Source organism: Nannospalax galili, unplaced genomic scaffold, assembly GCF_000622305.1.
Source record: "Nannospalax galili isolate Female #2095 unplaced genomic scaffold, S.galili_v1.0 scaffold359, whole genome shotgun sequence".
Taxonomy (NCBI): domain Eukaryota; kingdom Metazoa; phylum Chordata; class Mammalia; order Rodentia; family Spalacidae; genus Nannospalax; species Nannospalax galili.
The window spans coordinates 581,747-587,415 of record NW_008347042.1 but is presented as its reverse complement, the minus strand read 5'-3'; the positions used below and the strand labels follow the sequence as shown (position 1 = coordinate 587,415).

Sequence of the window (5,669 nt, the reverse complement as noted above, 5' to 3'; positions counted from 1 at the left end):
ACTAAAATTAAAAAGTATTATTGGATAAAGGATTTAAATATATATATATATTAAATACATATTATTTTATTTTGTTTTTTTTGAAACAGGGTCTCCCTGTAGCCCCCAGCTGGTCTGTGACTCACTTTGTAGTTCAGGATGGCCTTAATCTGACAGAGATCCACCTGCCTTTGCTTCCGGAGTGCTGGGATTAAAGGCATATATGCCACTATACCTGGCTGACTTTAAATATTTTAATTATATTTCATTTAGCCTTAGAGACCATCAGTGGTTAAAGAAGTCATTACTTTTATACCAGTGGAAGAAAAAGATGCTTCTAATTACACACTTTAATATGCTACCAATTATAAACTACATTCTGATTTCAGAGATGTCCAAATGTGAAAAACTTCATCTTAGAAGTAATGAAATGTGATATTGTATAGTTATGAGTCTTCCCCATACTCTCATTTACTTGGAATTAGACATTAAAATGCTAATTTATAAAAAATGGGGATGAGCTGCAGCGTGGAAGGCCTTACATGTGCTAAGCTAGCTCTCTAAATTCTTTACTGTTTCTTAAGAGAAGATACTAAAAATTTAAAAATTTGCTGCATGTGATGGCTCATGTCTGTAACCCCAGCACTTGGGAGGCTGAGGCAGGAGGATCATTACTTCATGGCCACCCTGAGCTATAGTGAGACTCTGCCTTCAAAACAAAACAAACAGGCTGGAGAGACAGCTCAGCTACTAAGAGTGTTTGCTGTTTTTAGAGGATGGGAGTTTGGTTTCCAATGCCCACATCTGTTAACTCCAGATTCAGATGACACCTTCTAATACTTGAGCAAAAGTGCATATACACAGACACAGACATGTACACATAAATAAAAAACAAATCTTAAAAAACAACATAAATAATTAGACCATATTATTTGAAAAGTGTTCAAATTAACCATTAGGCATTAGATTATGGAGGAGGAGAAGATTAAAAAGTATTTTACTGCCGGGTGTGGTGGCGTACGCCTTTAATCCCAGCACTCGGGAGGCAGAGGCAGGCAGATTTCTGTGAGTTCAAGGCCAGCCTGGTCTACATGGTGAGTTCCAGGACAGCTGGGACTACAGGGAGACCCTGTATCAAAAAGACCAAAAAAAAAAAAAAAAGTATTTTACTATGACACATTTATTTAGTTAGTTGTTTTTTTTTTTTTGAGGTAAAGTCTCACTATATAGCCTGCTCTGGTCCTGAACTCTCAAGCCTCTTGCCTTAGCCTCCCAATCCTACTGGAATTACAAGCCTATACCACCATGTCAGGCCTACACATTTACTTTAATAAGGCTTTTATTTTAGTTTTATTGGCATTTTGTGATTTAACTAGAAAATGAAGTAAAACGTCTTCTTTTTAACTATTATTTTAAAGTAGGGTCCTTTAAGAGAGCATTAAAATGACCACTGGTTTTTATTATATCTTCTAGATTGTTAATTGTGTAAAGGAGAAAATGGCTAAAAGCAAAATGAAGAGAAATTATTTTTAAGAGCTATTTATATACTTTATATAAACGTCTATTTAACAGAAAGGAAATGAAAAGCATGTCAGATAATTGGCCACTAAAAAAATTTTTTTTTCTAGAAACTGTAACATTGATTTTTTTTTTTTTGCATTCAGATTTTTTCCAGAACATTAGTTATGGGCTGAGGAGATGGCTCAGTGGGTACAAGTGCTTGCTGTGCAAGCATGAGGACCTGAGTGAATCCTCAGAACCCTTGTAAAAAATAAATGGGGTTAGAGTGTGATCTGTAATTTCAGTGATGCTATGTGGGAGATTGGTGGCAGGGGCAGGAGAAATCTCCAGAAACTCTCTTACCAGCTATTCTGGCAAATGCAGCAGAAAGAACAACAGAGATCCTGTCTCGAAAAAGAGGTGGAAGATGAGGACCAGCAGCTGAGGTTGTCCTCTGACCTCTACACATGTACTATGGCATTCATGTACCCACATTCACACACATGGCACCCATGTAGACATTCATATACACAGACTGCATTCATACAAACATAAAATATTAATAAAGATCAAACTATAAAAATACTAGTTAACTTAAATTTTTTCTATGCAACATTATATCTGTTTCAAATTTTATTAATTCATCTGAACTTGATGGCACATTCCTATAATCTCAGCACTCAGGAGGCAGAGGCAAGAGAATCTCTGAGTTCAAGGTCAGCCTGGTTTACATAGTGACTTCTAGGGCAGCCAGGACTATATAATTAGACCCTGTCTTAAAACCAAAACCAAATTTTATTAATTCAGATTGAGGAGAGGGCTAAATTGAATTTTCTACTTTAAAATTATTTGCCTATTTTTGGGTTTACAACATGATATGAGATAAATACACTACAGGTAAGAAAATGGCTACTTTAGTGAAACAGAGTAGTAATATAGCTGTCTTCTCAGACAAGTCCATTTTTGGGCAATAATAGCTAAAATCTATTTCATGAAAATCACTAATACAATTCAATTTTATTAACCTTTAGTCTTTATGTTGTTAATACTTTGACCTCAGTTGTCTCCCATTTGTTCTCCCTTTGACCCACCCATACCTTTAGCTTTATTCTATGTTCTTAGAAATGTTCCAAACTGAAGAAAAGCTCCAGTTTTCTAGTTTACAAATAATAATGTTTATTAAAACACATTACTTGCTAGGCATAGTAGTATACACCTTTAGTCCCAGGAGACAGAAGCAGAAGCAGGCGATCTCTGTGAGATCAAGGCTAGCCTGGTCTACAGTGCAAGTTCCAGGCCAGCTGGAGCTACAAGAAGACCCTGTCTCAAAAATCAATCAATCAATCAATCAATCAATCAATCAATCCAATCAATCAATCAATCAATCAATCAATCAATCAATCAATCAGTCAAGCAAACAGAAACGAAACGAAAGTAAACTAAACTACTAAACTAAAAAAACCCCTATCATTTGGCAGATCCGTGTATCCATTCAGCCGTTAGTCAGCACTCACTGAGGTCTTGCTATGTGTCAGGTTCAGAACCGATTTTTCATGTGACAAACAAGATTCTCTCTTTGCTCTCACTAGGCTTTCAGCTTTATAGAAAAGATGACCAATTAAATCAGTATAGTAACATGTGAGTATAATGCAGGGTAAACTTAAAGGTTTATGGGAATAAACAACATGAGAATCCCAGGGAGGTCAGAGAATGCCTCCCTGAGAAACTGACTTGTGAAGGGTTTGAGTTAATTAGCCAGGCAAAAATAGCAAGGTCTGGAGAAGGAGACTGTTCAAAGTTGTTGAAATAGATTAAAAGGAGGCCAAGAAAATGTTTTATTACTGAGGACTTTTTAAGCTTTGTATCTGATTACTGAGCTTCATTAAAGGGAAATAGAAAGCCTCTTAAGGGTTTCAAGTCAATTTTCTAAAAGAGAAATTTAACTGATTCCAAAATAGTGAGTACTATAAATGAAAAGAGAAATACGACCAAGAACTACCTGAGACTGAACTCTGTAGGTCCTCACAGCTTCCTGTTACTGGTTAACTGTTCTCAGTTAATTAAATTATCTGCCTCTATAGATTTGGGCTCCTTGTACAGCTATTTAAGATAAAAGTCACATGGATCAGAATAGATACTTGGATAGGTATCCTTTTCCTTTTGAGTGAAGAAGTTGGTACTTTGTACAATGCTGTTACAGAGGAGGAGGAATCATTGTCCCTTACCTATCCTCCATGCTCATTTGTGTCAGTGTGGATCCTGTGACCCAGGTGAGACACAGCCTCTCGTTTGATTGAGTACCATGCCTGTTTGTTGAACTGGTGGGTATTTATGTAGGGTTGGTGGCCTCTAAGCTATGTAATAGGTTACTTACTTTGATCGTTTGAGCTAGGAAGCTTAAGTTAATACATTTCTTTTGGTTTTTGATGTCTATAAATAAAAGTAATTTTGAGAGCCTTTTAATATTTTTCAACACTGCATACAAATCACTCATTCACATTTTCACTGGTAGCATGAAGGGTTGGTGTTCTGAGCCTCATGTGTCATGTAGATGGTATAAGCATAATTATATATGGAAGAGCTATGCTTTGGGCCTGCACAGCAAAATGTATATAAAAGTGTTTATGATGGAATCTTAAAAAAAAGTAATGTACAATATTTAAAACATCCAAAAACTATCAACACATGCATAAGTCTACTTGTAGCTGAAATTAATAAAATGGTGTCAATATTGACTTGACTTAAATCTATTCCAATCTAATATATGTTCCCTTTCCCTTTTGCATTTATCTTGACTTTGATAGAAATCATAGACTAGAATCTTTGCATTGGAAGTGGGAAAGATCCCAGATATGTGTGTGCTTTATTTTTAAAATTATTATTACTTTGAGACAGGGTTTCACTATGTAGCTGTACCTGGCTTAGAGCTCATGATATAGACCAGGCTGGCCTTGAACTCACAGAGATCTGCCTGCCTCTACCTCCTGAGCGCTGGGATTAAAGGTGTGCACCATTACACCCGGTTATGTGTGCTTTTTAATTGCAAAAAAGAAAGTGGTCTTTTAGTTCAATTTTTTTAGATGGGTAGTCAATTTACAATTTCTTATTTTTATAGGGATTTAGATGGGTATTGATTCATATTATAGCTTTGAAGCAGGACAGTTTCAAAACGGACTGGAAATTGTGATCCTCTTGTTTATAATAACTCCATACTATAAAAAAGTCAGTTAACATGATTGTAAGGGTATTAGTTCATTCTCCTAACTAGAAATGTGTTTTATGAAACTGAAGATCTAGTATTCAGGCTTAAACTTCTGTTAGTTTTATTTCATGATACAATCAAATATTGTCCCTGGACAGCTGCCTTACAGACATAAGCCTGTCATATTGTTTGGGGGGAAGGACTGGGACTTCTGAATATGTGCTCTGTTGATGGTTAGTAGCTTCATTTTATTTTTATACCTGAAGAGTTAGTTTTACTATTGATTTTGGGTCGCTTTTTTTTTCTGTTATTCCAATGACACAGACATTTCTTTCATTACAAATTCTTGAAACTTAAAATTTTTCTTATGAGTCGAAATGGCCAGTATATGAAAGATGCTCACTTTAAAGAATAGCAGTGTTAGGGGCAGGAGATGTAGCTCAGTGGTAGTGGGCTTTTCCTCTCCCCTTCTATATGATAGTTGGTAGGTACAGTTAAGATATGAGTAGGCTTCGAAGTAGAAAGATTACTCAGTATCTTAAGAGTACTGGCTGCTCTTGCAAAGGACCTTGGTTTGATTCCCAGCATCCATATGGCAGCTAATAACTGTCCATAACTCCAGTTCTTGGGAATCTGCCCTCTTCTGACCTCCGTGGGCACTACATGACAGGGGTGCACCTACCTACTTGTAGACAATACACTCATATACATAAAAATAATCAAATATTAAAAAAGATGCTAGTAAGCTTAATGTAGTTCACATTCAAAGTTCATCATTAAGGACATGGTTGACTTTACAGCTTTAGAGGCAGAGGAGCTAATGGGTCAAATGGAATTAAGCATTCCTAAATGTCATCAACCTCCCTTTTCCCTCTCTTTCCCTTTCCCCCTCTTTCCTGTCTCTCCCTCTTCTTTCTTTTTTAATTTTTACAAAAACTTTATTGAGAATTTCATACATGCATATAAGGTGTTTTGATCAAATTCATGC

General features: G+C 36.1%; 1 protein-coding gene across 4 annotated transcripts in view; it reads left to right on the top strand.

The window, feature by feature from the left end:
• Positions 1-5,669, top strand: part of Elf2 (E74 like ETS transcription factor 2) — an 82,752-nt gene that overhangs the window by 31,823 nt on the left and 45,260 nt on the right. The gene's annotated exons all lie outside the window — the stretch shown is intronic.